The 13,221-nt window shown below is 36.5% G+C and overlaps 1 long non-coding RNA gene across 1 annotated transcript in view; it reads right to left on the reverse strand.

Moving 5' to 3' along the window:
• Nucleotides 1-2,495: 2,495 nt before the first annotated feature.
• Nucleotides 2,496-13,221, reverse strand: part of LOC116471815 (uncharacterized) — a 28,648-nt gene continuing 17,922 nt past the window's right edge. The window contains exons 3-4 of the long non-coding RNA XR_004248880.1: nt 3,303-3,484; nt 2,496-2,713 (exon numbers count right to left, since the gene is read on the reverse strand). This is a non-coding gene — a long non-coding RNA (uncharacterized LOC116471815). The remainder of the gene's footprint in view (nt 2,714-3,302; nt 3,485-13,221) is intronic.

A 13,221-nucleotide genomic window follows, 5' to 3' on the forward strand; every position in this document is an offset into this window, starting at 1 on the left:
TTAATGGATGCTTAGGTTATACATCTTTGCTATTGTGAATAGTGCTGCAATGACCATGGGAGTTTAGGCATCCTTTTCGTAATCTGATTTCTTTTCCTTTGGATAGATACACAGTAGTTGGATGGCTGGACTGAATGATAATTCTATTTTTAGTTTTTTTTGGATAAATCTTACTGTTTTCCACAGCAGCTGTACTAATTTACATCCCTACCAAGAGCATATAAGACATTTTTCTTTGCATCTTCTTTGGCATCTGCTTTTTTTAAGTTTTTATTTTTTTTCTTTTTTCTTTTTATTTTTTATTATACTTTAGGTTTTAGGGTACATGTGCACAATGTGCAGGTTTGTTACATATGTATCCATGTGCCATGTTGATTTCCTGCACCCATTAACTCGTCATTTAGCGTTAGGTATATCTCCTAATGCTGTCCCTCCCCCCTCCCCCCACCCCACAACAGTCCCCAGAGTGTGATGTTCCCCTTCCTGTGTCCATGAGTTCTCATTGTTCAATTCCCACCTATGAGTGAGAACATGCGGTGTTTGGTTTTTTGTCCTTGCGATAGTTTACTGAGAATGATGTTTTCCAGTTTCATCCATGTCCCTACAAAGGACACGAACTCATTATTTTTTATGGCTGCATAGTATTCCATGGTGTATATGTGCCACATTTTCTTAATCCAGTCTATCGTTGTTGGACATTTGGGTTGGTTCCAACTCTTTCCTATTGTGAATAGTGCCTCAATAAACATACGTGTGCATGTGTCTTTATAGCAGCCTGATTTATAGTCCTTTGGGTATATACCCAGTAATGGGATGGCTGGGTCAAATGGTATTTCTAGTTCTAGATCCCTGAGGAATCGCCACACTGACTTCCACAATGGTTGAACTAGTTTACAGTCCCACCAACAGTGTAAAAGTGTTCCTATTTCTCCACATCCTCTCCAGCACCTGTTGTTTCCTGACTTTTTAATGATGGCCATTCTAACTGGTGTGAGATGGTATCTCACTGTGGTTTTGATTTGCATTTCTCTGATGGCCAGTGATGATGAGCATTTCTTCATGTATTTTTTGGCTGCATAAATGTCTTCTTTTGAGAAGTGTCTGTTCATGTCCTTTGCCCACTTTTTGATGGGGTTGCTTGTTTTTTTCTTGTAAATTTGTTTGAGTTCATTGTAGATTCTGGATATTAGCCCTTTGTCAGATGAGTAGGTTGCAAAAATGTTCTCCCATTCTGTAGGTTGCCTGTTCACTCTGATGGTAGTTTCTTTTGCTGTGCAGAAGCTCTTTAGTTTAATGAGATCCCATTTGTCAATTTTGGCTTTTGTTGCCATTGCTTTTGGTGTTTTAGACATGAAGTCCTTGCCCACGCCTATGTCCTGAATGGTATTGCCTAGGTTTTCTTGTAGGATTTTAATGGTTTTAGGTCTAACCAAGTTCTTACTTTATTTACTCATTTTGTTTATTGAATCTTCGCTAATAGAATGTAAGCTCTGTGGGACAGGGATTTTTCTCCTATCCCAAATTACTAAAAAAGTGCCTGGCACATAGAAGGTACTCACTAAATATCTTTAGAATGAATAAAGGAAAGAATAATTCCTATTATCAAAACAAGTCAGAAGAATGTTTTTGATGTAATCTACATTATACATATGGAGAGAGGCACATATACGAAATACTTATATGTATAGGATATATAGGGAAATATATATATAAATGGGATATATTATATATATATAAATATATATATATAAGCAAATAGAAGAGCAAACTTTCATAAGGTCAATAAATGAACAAAACTTAATAATTATATCATAGGTCAATGGAATGTCCTGACATACTTCCTCAGTACTAACATGTGTATAATATAGCTTAGTATTTTGGGAATCAGACTGCATTTTTAAATTCATTTGTACATGTAATATGATGGCATTTTAATTGTTTTTCTCCCCATCTAAAGGCTATTAGTCATTTTTATGGCCCGTGTGTCCCAATTGATGCTTTATTAGAATTGAGGAAGTATGTTCATTTGCTGTGTACTGATGATCAGTATCATGTTATTATAACCATGGTAAGCATCCCTGACACTGGCAATATGAATAGGTATGATGTCCAGAGGAAGGTACTTTCTTTGTAGAATTTTCTCAACAATTCAGATAGCTGCCCCTGGGTAGCTATTATATGTTGCTGTATAATGTGGTCCTGGGAGGTAGTTATTTTTAGATAATATTAGTTAAATAGGAAAGACTGAACTCAAATTTTATTAATTTTATTGCAATATTTTTTTAAAAAGCATAAAAATGCTAACTAAATAGCAGAAGAGCGGTAATTTTCTTTCACATTGCCACACTAAATTTAAATAAAACACCAGTAGGATAGCAAACAAAAGAAACAGAAATATCCAGGTGCAAACTACTTCTGCTTTGATGGATGCTCAATGTGTTATGATGTTAGATGATGAACACAGTATTTGTTGAACACTCAGTATATATGGTGGGTTCTTTGAAAGGTGCTATTCATTTATTGTGATCCCTGCTTTGTGGATGAGGAGACTGAGACTGAGAGAGTGAATAACTCATCCAGGGTCATACTTACAGTCAGCATTAGAGCCAGAATTGGAATTAAGATGCCCCTTCATTCAACTTCATTCAACTTGCTCTCTTCTTTACAGTGCTGGTTTAATTTGACAGCAGTCTAGGGCCAGTCCAGGAGCTACCTGCAGGAGCAAGACCAGATTCATAGACATGCAACCTGTATAGTCCCACTTAGAACCCCACTCCCCATTATCCACACCTATCCTCACTGCATTCCCCTCCCCCAACCAGTTTAAGGCTCTGCTATCACTATTTTGACAATTTGAAATTCTTAAAAACTTTGAATAAGCAAACTTGCACTTTCATTTTGCACTGAACTTTGCAAATTAAATAACCAATTCTATTCAGTATAGAAATTTCACAGAATACTTTCACCTTGATTATTGCTTTTTGAATTATTTTCCTTTTGAAAAAGATAATCCAAGCAGACTGAATTTTCCTCCCTATATGGGTATGAATTAGCAATTTGTTCCTGTAATCCCATTTCTAATCTACATAATTTCAAACTGACTCTACTAGGCATAGACTCTTTGGTCAGTTTTTTTGGGATCTTTAGTCCCTCTTAAGGTTGACCTATGGATTAACCCTTTTATTTTTCTCTTTTTCAGAAGGTTTGTCACAGGGTTTTCTCTTTCTTCAGCTAATTTCCTCCCTCAGATTGTGACTGAGGCTATTAATTAGTTATTAAAAAGTAATGAAAAAAATACTTACTGCAAAGGTTGCACACTGTCACCAGCACACTCTTCAAAGACCAGTTGCAATTCGACCTTTTGATCAAAAGAAATGCACCAACCTGATGCTGCACTTGCTCTTGCAGTTGTTCCTGTTATATTATTTATTTCCTCTCTTTTTGACCAGCTGGAGTTATAATATGCTTTGAGTCGCTAAAGGGGCTTTTAAGAAAGCAAGAGAAATGCATTTATGTCATATGGAGGTTGCATGCTAATTACTAATCTGACAGGGTGTAATAACAATACAAAAGCATCAGTAAGAGAAAAAGATGAGCAGAATATCCAATTATTTTATGAAAGAGTTTCTTTCCTGGAGGGAGAAATCTGCATGTTTACCATCTGTAACAAAGGAGATGTTGAGCTACATAAGTGAATTACCCCAGCTGTGAGTTCATGTGTATATGTAATGGGATGAACTTGAAATGACATTAAGTAATTTCATTATTGTCAAAAAAATACAAATAAAGAACGCTAAAAGCCATGACTAATATAGTGAACTCCAAAGATGGATTTTCAAAGTTTTTTCAAAGGGCTACAGTAATTTATATGAGAAATTAAATGTGATATAAAGTAATATACATTTTCCCAGATTACAAAAATATATATTGCATAAAGCTATCATTATTCTTCATAACACATGTGAACAGAATATCCACAATATGCTCTAAGGAAAAGGAATCAGTCCATTAACACTGCAGCCTAAGAGTCAGAAATTTCATTTCTCATAGCACATTTAGCCACAGAGTTAAATAATCTAGAAAATGACTCTGGTTAATATTTAGAAACAGTCTTACTTTAAATGACCATAGTGCAAAAGGGTTTTCATGCCAGCCTCAAACATAACGTTTAAGTGTTTACCTGAGTCTCTGTAAGTCTCTTTCGAGGACTTTCCAAAAAAATAAAAAGAAAAATAGTTACTCTTCCCCAAAAAATTGCCATGTTAATAGACAATAGAAACATTGCTTCAATAATGCGATCTAACATTTCTCCATCCTTAAAAGTACAAATTTTTGTCTTTCTGTTTCTAACATTCAGGATGCTATATATTCCATATGGCTATATGTTTATTCTTTTAATGAGAATGAATGTACTTTAAACATATGGAGACGCAGACTTGTATTAATGTTAACTGGTCTGTGAATCGTAACACCTAGTAGTATCACATCTCTCTTTTGTAGGATCAGAACAACTCCACCTCTATCCTCTTAGCATTCCGATTGGGTCTGAGAATTAAATTTACAAAAATTAGATTAACAAGAGAAAAGCAAAATGTAAGTTTTATATGGCATGGGAGCCCTCGTTAAAAAAAAAAAAAAAAGACCTAAAGAAACAGTTAGAATCTATTACTTATATATAGTGAATAAGACAAAGAGTAGTAAAAGTGAAGAAGCAACTAAATTATATATGGAGACTTCAGAGTTATATTAGCAATGTCTGCATAGAATTCTCTCAGCTTCGACTTCCTGTCCTTGAGGATAAGGACGTTGCCTCTTTCTAACATAGGAAGAGCACCTTTCACATGGGAATTTCTTGTTCTGCTTTTGAGAAACAGCACAAGGTCAACGTGATCTTTTCACATCTGCTATTTTTCAAATGTCTTTAACTTAAGTAGTCAATATGCAGGAATAGCACATTTTAACCCCTTCACCATCCACCTAGAGCACTCAGACAGCTGCAGAGAACTGTTCAAAACATTATTCTTTAGCTTGGGCTACATGCCAGAACAATGATTAAAAGATTGGAAGACAAGCATGTTTAGGAAAAAGAAGTGCCTTAAATCACCTATGCTGTTGTTGCCTTTACCCTTTACTCTTTCTTTCTCCTGAGATTATTTCATGACTTCAAGTACGCCTTGCATAGTTATTTAATTTTGTGATATTTTTGTTTTGTAATTTTTTAAAAAAACTTATGAAACATAAGTCAAACATTAATCGTATTTAGTAGATGTCTCTGAGCTCTAATGTAAATGACTTGTGTTGTGGCGCCTCAGAGGAGCATTCTTCCCTTACAGACTGTCCATACATGACATCAGTTTATTAGGTTGGTGCAAATGTAATTGCGGTTGGACTGTGAATTTTAAATCATTATAACTAGGCCCAAACACATCTTTATTAGTCAAAATAGCAACCATTACAATCTACACCTTTTTGCCAGTGAGAAATAAGTTTGTTTATTCTTGTAGTGTAAAAATCATTCTTTGGAAATTGACGACCTCTTGGAAAGCATGCTTGGCATCCTGCTGGTCATGGAAGCATTTTTCCTAACAAAAGTTGTCGCGATACTTGAAGAAGTGGTATTCAGTTGGCGAGAAGTCATGTGAATATGGTGGATGAGGCAAAACTTTGTAACCCAATTCATTCAACTTTTGAAACATTGGTTGTGCAACGAACGTGTGGTCGGGCATTGTCGTGGAGAAGAATTGGGCCCTTTCTGTTGACCAATGCCGGCTGCGGGCATTGCAGTTTTCAGTGCGTTTCATCAATCTGTTGTGCGTACTTTTCAGATATAGTGGCTTCACCGGGATTCAGAAACTGTAGTGGATCAGACTGGCAGCAGACCACCAAACAGGGACTATGACCTTTTCTTGGTGCAAGTTTGGCTTTGAGACGTACTTTGGAGCCTCTTGTTGGTTTAACCACTGAGCTGGTCGTTGCTGATTGCCGTATAAAATCCACTTTTCATCACATGTCACATTTTTTTTTTAGTTGTTTTTTTGTTTGTTTTTTCTTTTGAGACAGTCTCATTCTGTCGCCCAGGCTGGAGTGCAGTGGCACGATCTCGGCTTATTGCAACCTCCACCTCCTGGGTTCAAGCAATTCTCCTGTCTCAGCCTCCTGAGTAGCTGGGAGGGACTACAGGCGCACACCACTGCACACGGCTAATTTTTGTATTTTTAGTAGAGATGGGGTTTCGCCATATTGGTCAGGCTGGTCTCGAACTCCTGACATGAGGTGATCCAGCCACCATGGCCTCCCAAAGTGTTGGGATTACAGGCATGAGCCACCACACCTGGCCACTCATGTCACATCTGATCGAGAAATGGTTCATTGTTGTTGCATAGAATAAGAGAAGACAACACTTCAAGACAATGATTTCTTTGATTTTCGCTCAGCTCATGAGGCACCCAATTATGGAGCTTTTTCACCTTTCCAATTTGCTTCAAATGCTGAATGACCATAGAATGGTAGATGTTGAATTCTTCAGCAACTTCTTGTGTAACTGTAAGAGGATCCCCGTCAACGATTGCACTCAATTGGTTGTTGTCAACTTCCAATGGCTTGCCACTACACACCTCATCTTCAAGGCTCTCCTCCTTTTCAAAACTTCTTGACCAACCACTGCACTGTACATTGCTTAGCAGTTCCTGGGCTAAATGTGTTGTTGATGTTGTGAGTTGTCTCCGCTGCTTTATTACCCATTTTGAACTCAAATAAGAAAATCGCGGCCAGGCACGGTGGCTCATGCCTGTAATCCTAGCAGTTTGGGCGGCTGAGGCGGGCAGATCACGAGGTCAGGAGATCGAGACCATCCTGGCCAACATGGTGAAACCTGTCTCTACTAAAAATACAAAAATTAGCTGAGCGTAGTGGCGGGCGCCTGTAGTCCAGCTACTCAGGAGGCTGAGGCAGGAGAATCGCTTGTACCAGGGAGTTAGAGGTTGCAGTGAGCCGAGATCATGCCACTGCACTCCAGCCTGATGACATAGCAAGACTCTGTCTCAAAAAAAAAAAAAAAAGAGAGAAAAAATCGCTCAGATTTGCTTTTTGTCTAACATCATTTCCATAGTCTAAAATAAATATAAAATAAACAACAAGTAATAAGTCATTAGCAAAAAAAGTGAGAAATGCACATTAAAATGATGTAAACATAGCCACATTTAAGAATGTGTTCCAATATCAAACAGCACATTTCAGCAATGCAAAAATCGCAATTACTCTTTCACCAACCTGCACCCTCTGCATTTTCCACAGTAAATATTTCTGAGAAGAAAACAAAAATAATATTATCTGAAAATAATTTATAAAGTAGTTTTTAAATTGTAATTCCATCTTTGGGTATTATTTTTTCTTTGTGCTGATGTATGTCATCTTCTAATCCCACATATGTCTCATTCTCATTCTAGTATTGCTGTACAATTCATAATTTGAAAAATTACTTAAATATATGCATTTACTATAATAGCCCTGAAAGGTGAAAAAAAAAGCAGTACCCAGTATAGCTTATGCAACATGACATAAGTTTTATAAAAAGTACATGTAAACATGCATAAAGAAATCCAGAAACATGTATTATATACAAAAAGATGTGATGTATCCAGTGGAGCTTAATCCTACCAGTGTTATCACCATTTGTAAACATTTGGAAGACTGGGATCCGATCTGCTCAACTAGAGTTTGTAAGTGACTGGAACGGATCACTGCTTATTAAGCACACAATATAAAAAAGACACGTTTGTCTTGCTTGGTTGATTTCATGCTCGTAGAGTAAGCAAAAAGGAAATGCACCATCAGGCAGGTGAACAGTATTCCTCATATGTGAACCTTTTGAGAACTGGATGAGTTTTTAGTTATCCTGTATTATGTTAGTCTCATGTTTCATTACTTTTTTTTATTGAGTCTGGTTTCTTGAAAGTTTCTCTCTGAATATATTTAAGGGTGAACTCATTGACATTTTTTTCTTCCATTCATCTAGATTATTCAGCATCTTGGAAATAATCACAGGAAATCAGTGCGATTCTAATTTCAATATTGCTTTATTGATAAAACTTTACATTTACTTCAAATTCATTTTATTGATGACAATGGATATTTCAAGAAGATATACATGAGTCATCCCCTAGTCCAGTGATAAAGTGGGAGAAGGTGAAAAAGCATTAATTTCCTTCCTCCTTTCTTTCTGCACCAATTCCCAATCCCCTTAGAATTTTCTTGTGCTGTGTCAAAAAGGACATATAGGGCTTCACATAGGTGAGGCATAATTTCTTTTCTGAATTTTTGAACATTTGAACTGTTTCATTCCCCAGAGTGTTCACCGTGACATCACTTTTAGGGCACTAGCTGTCACACATTGTGATGTTTCTTGCCCAAGCTCAAGTTTTGTACTATGCCTTATTTTCCTGTGATCATCTTCATATGAATGTTTCAAGGATGTTTATAATTACATCAGTAATAAGGGCTGAATATTATCACTCCTTCAGTCAAAAACTATTTTTGAACATCAAAAAAGCTTGATTTATATCATGTTTTAGTGTATTTATTTTGAACAATAGAACTGCTTAAACCTGAGAAATAGTTTTTTTGTGTAGTATAAGCCACATTTCTGGTTATCATATTCTATTACTATAACATCATTTTTTGGTAAGAAATTACTTATTAAACATAGTCAAAAGTCCACTACTGAAAAGTGGTGACATAGAACAGTTTTATTGTTCTGCTCAGTATACTGCCACCTACTTTGTTGCAGGTGAAATTCATTAAGAGAATTAGAGAATTTCAACAGAGGCAAAATTTTTTTCAACTAAGATCTGATTTCCTTAAAAATTTACTATCTTTTAAAATATCGTGGTCTATCTCTGTAGATTATGACACACATTCTGTAGACTCTGAATTTATCTTCCTTTTCAAATTTGAGTAATGCCAAAATGTTTTACAATGAAAAGCAAGGTATTTAATAAGATTGTTTGTTGAGAATTGAGTATTAATATATTCTAAAAGTCTTTTTAGAACTCTATTTAGAATTTTAGAAATAATGTAGTCAAAAGATTCTTTGCCTACATTATTTTATTTGATTTCCAATGGAATCCCATAGCAACTGTATTTTTGTCCCTATTCCACAAGAAATGCAGATTCATATACAGTAAAAGGTAGGGCCAAATCCAAAATATATGCTTATCTTACAATTGTGTGATTATTAATGAGCAACATAATTGGTGATGCATACTTTATTCATGGTACCTTTTGTTTTCAATATAATGGAAGAAAGTGTTACTCCAAATAAAATTGATCACAGCTTAATGTTTCTCTCATGAGATCTTCCCTTCTATTTTTATCTTATCTATTCACTTTTTAAAAAACCCTTCTATATTCTGTACCCCACCTCAGGGCTCGTCTCTACATCATAGTTTTCCACTTAAAATATGTTCATTTTGTTATTAATTCTGAGTTCATATTCTCAAGAGAAGAAAGCTGATAGGCTAAATTCATATTTTGGTGTGATATCAGAACATAATGGCCCTGGTCGATCTATTTGTTTTGTTGTTGCCTCTGAGTTACATTTGTTTCGGGTACAGTCAGCTTAGGTTCAATATAGAGGACCATGTGGCAAGCATTGTTACCTAAAATTTACCCCCTTCACTAGGTATCTATAGGACGATCGTGGACGCCTAGAATAACCAATGGGAAAGAGGGGGTTAGGTGAGCAGATGATGGGTGAATATTTTTCTTGATATTTATAATGATAAAACTTAATCAGCAATGTCATATTTTAAAAGGATAAACTGCATTAAAAGACACAGCACTGCTAGGAATGACAAATGGCAAATGCTTCATTCAGGGCTCAATTTTTATTTGATACTGAGAGCTTATACTGCCACTCAGATAAGCTCAGTACAGAAAACTTTCAAAATGGAATCCTTTGTAATCCCTGGAAATTCCCGGGGAGGACCTCTGGATGAGGATACTTGACTGTTACCTAAGCCTTCTTCCATTTCTACAGTTTATATTCTTAGTTATCCTTTGTAATCCCTGGAAATTCCTGGGGAGGACCTCTGGATGAGGATACTTGACTGTTACCTAAGCCTTCTTCCATTTCTACAGTTTATATTCTTAGTTGCATTTCTTTAAGATTTTGTACTACAGAAAACTTTATAACCACAGCATTTTTGCTGTTCTAGTACAAACTTGACTTTTTTATCTGAAGAGCAGAGATCGAGAAATGTAAGCAGTTTGTAAAAGTCATCTAACCAAGGAGAGCTATGAATTCAAATACTTGTATTATCAGATGTTAGGTTTTCTTAAACCACTCTTCTTCTCTCCAAAGCTAAATTTAAAAATATTCTAAATAATTGGACACACCTGTTATTCAATTTGTTTGGAAACAAAGTGAACTAACTGAATACTCTGATTTCTGAAGATATTTTATATATCAACTCTTTGGGTAGTTATTTTCAATATTGAGGAAACAGTAAGCTATATTATAATGAAAACTAAAACTTGTTTGAAATCTCTCTTTGATTCATAAGGAATTCCAATGACACTTATATGAACATTTTTGCTGTGTTCAGAGTGCTTATTCTTCCACAATTTTATTTTATTTTATTTTTTTAATTATACTTTAGGTTTTAGGGTACATGTGCACAATGTGCAGGTTTGTTACCTATGTATCCATGTGCCACGTTGGTTTCCTGCACCCCTTAACTCGTCATCCAGCATTAGGTATATCTCCTAATGCTGTCCCTCCCCCCTCCCCCAACCCCACAACAGTCCCCAGAGTGTGATGTTCCCCTTCCTGTGTCCATGAGGTCTCATTGTACAATTCCCACCTATGAGTGAGAACATGCGGTGTTTGGTTCTCTGTCCTTGCGATAGGTTACTGAGAATGATGTTTTCCAGTTTCATCCATGTCCCTACAAAGGATATGAACTCATCCTTTTTTATGGCTGCATAGTATTCCATGGTGTATATGTGCCACATTTTCTTAATCCAGTCTATCATTGTTGGACATTTGGGTTGGTTCCAACTCTTTGCTATTCTGAATAGTGCTGCAATAAACATACGTGTGCATGTGTCTTTATAGCAGCATGATTTATAGTCCTTTGGGTATATACCCAGTAATGGGATGGCTGGGTCAAATGATATTTCTAGTTCTAGATCCTGAGGAATTGCCACACTGACTTCCACAATGGTTGAACTAGTTTACAGTCCCACCAACATTGTAAAAGTGTTCCTATTTCTCCACATCCTCTCCAGCACCTGTTGTTTCCTGCTTTTTTAATGATGGCCATTCTAACTGGTGTGAGATGGTATCTCACTGTGGTTTTGATTTGCATTTCTCTGATGGCCAGTGATGATGAGCATTTCTTCATGTGTTTTTTGGCTGCATAAATGTCTTCTTTTGAGAAGTGTCTGTTCATGTCCTTTGCCCACTTTTTGATGGGGTTGTTTGTTTTTTTCTTGTAAATATGTTTGAGTTCATTGTAGATTCTGGATATTAGCCCTTTGTCAGATGAGTAGGTTGCACAAATTTTCTCCCATCCAGAACGTTGCCTGGGTAATCTGATGGTAGTTTCTTTTGCTGTGCAGAAGCTCTTTAGTTTAATGAGATCCCATTTGTCAATTTTGGCTTTTGTTGCCATTGCTTTTGGTGTTTTAGACATGAAGTCCTTGCCCACGCCTATGTCCTGAATGGTATTGCCTAGGTTTTCTTCTAGGGTTTTAATGGTTTTAGGTCTAACATTTAAGTCTTTAATCCATCTTGAATTAACTTTTGTATAAGGTGTAAGGAAGGGATCCAGTTTCAGCTTTCTACATATGGCTAGCCAGTTTTCCCAGTACCATTTATTAAATAGGGAATCCTTTCCCCATTGCTTGTTTTTGTCAGGTTTGTCAAAGATCAGATAGTTGTAGCTATGAGGCATCATTTCTGAAGGCTCTGTTCTGTTCCATTGATCTATGTCTCTGTTGTGGTACCAGTACCATGCTGTTTTGGTTACTGTAGCCTTGTAGTATAGTTTGAAGTCAGGTAGGGTGATGCCTCCAGCTTTGTTCTTTTGGCTTAGGATGGACTTGGCAATGTGGGCTCTTTTTTGGTTCCATATGAACTTTAAAGTAGTTTTTTCCAATTCTGTGAAGAAAGTCATTGGTAGCTTGATGGGGATGGCATTGAATCTATAAATTACCTTGGGCAGTATGGCCATTTTCACGATATTGATTCTTCCTACCCATGAGCATGGAATGTTCTTCCATTTGTTTGTATCCTCTTTGATTTCATTGAGCAGTGGTTTGTAGTTCTCCTTGAAGAGGTCCTTTACATCCCTTGTAAGTTGGATTCCCAGGTATTTTATTCTCTTTGAAGCAATTGTGAATGGGAGTTCACTCATGATTTGGCTCTCTGTTTGTCTGTTATTGGTGTACAGGAATGCTTGTGATTTTTGTACATTGATTTTGTATCCTGAGACTTTGCTGAAGTTGCTAATCAGCTTAAGGAGATTTTGGGCTGAGACAATGGGGTTTTCTAGATATACAATCATGTCATCTGCAAACAGGGACAATATGACTTCCTCTTTTCCTAATTGAATACCCTTTATTTCCTTCTCCTGCCTGATTGCTCTAGCCAGAACTTCCAACACTATGTTGAATAGGAGCGGTGAGAGAGGACATCCCTGTCTTGTGCCAGTATTCAGAGGGAATGCTTCCAGTTTTTGCCCATTCAATATGATATTGGCTGTGGCTTTGTCGTAGATAGCTCTTATTATTTTGAGATACGTCCCATCAATACCTAATTTATTGAGAGTTTTTAGCATGAAGGGTTGTTGAATTTTGTCAAAGGCCTTTTCTGCATCTATTGAGATAATCATGTGGTTTTTGTCTTTGGTTCTGTTTATATGCTGGATTACATTTATTGATTTGCGTATGTTGAACCAGCCTCGCATCCCAGGGATGAAGCCCACTTGATCATGGTGGATAAGCTTTTTGATGTGCTGCTGGATTCGGTTTGCCAGTATTTTATTGAGGATTTTTGCATCAATGTTCATCAAGGATATTGGTCTGAAATTCTCTTTTTTGGTTATGTCTCTGCCAGGCTTTGGTATCAGAACGATGCTGGCTTCATAAAACGTGTTAGGGAGGATTCCCTCTTTTTCTATCGATTGGAATAGTTTCAGAAGGAATGGTACCAGTTCC

Source organism: Hylobates moloch, unplaced genomic scaffold, assembly GCF_009828535.3.
Source record: "Hylobates moloch isolate HMO894 unplaced genomic scaffold, HMol_V3 SCAFFOLD_6, whole genome shotgun sequence".
Lineage (NCBI taxonomy): Eukaryota > Metazoa > Chordata > Mammalia > Primates > Hylobatidae > Hylobates > Hylobates moloch.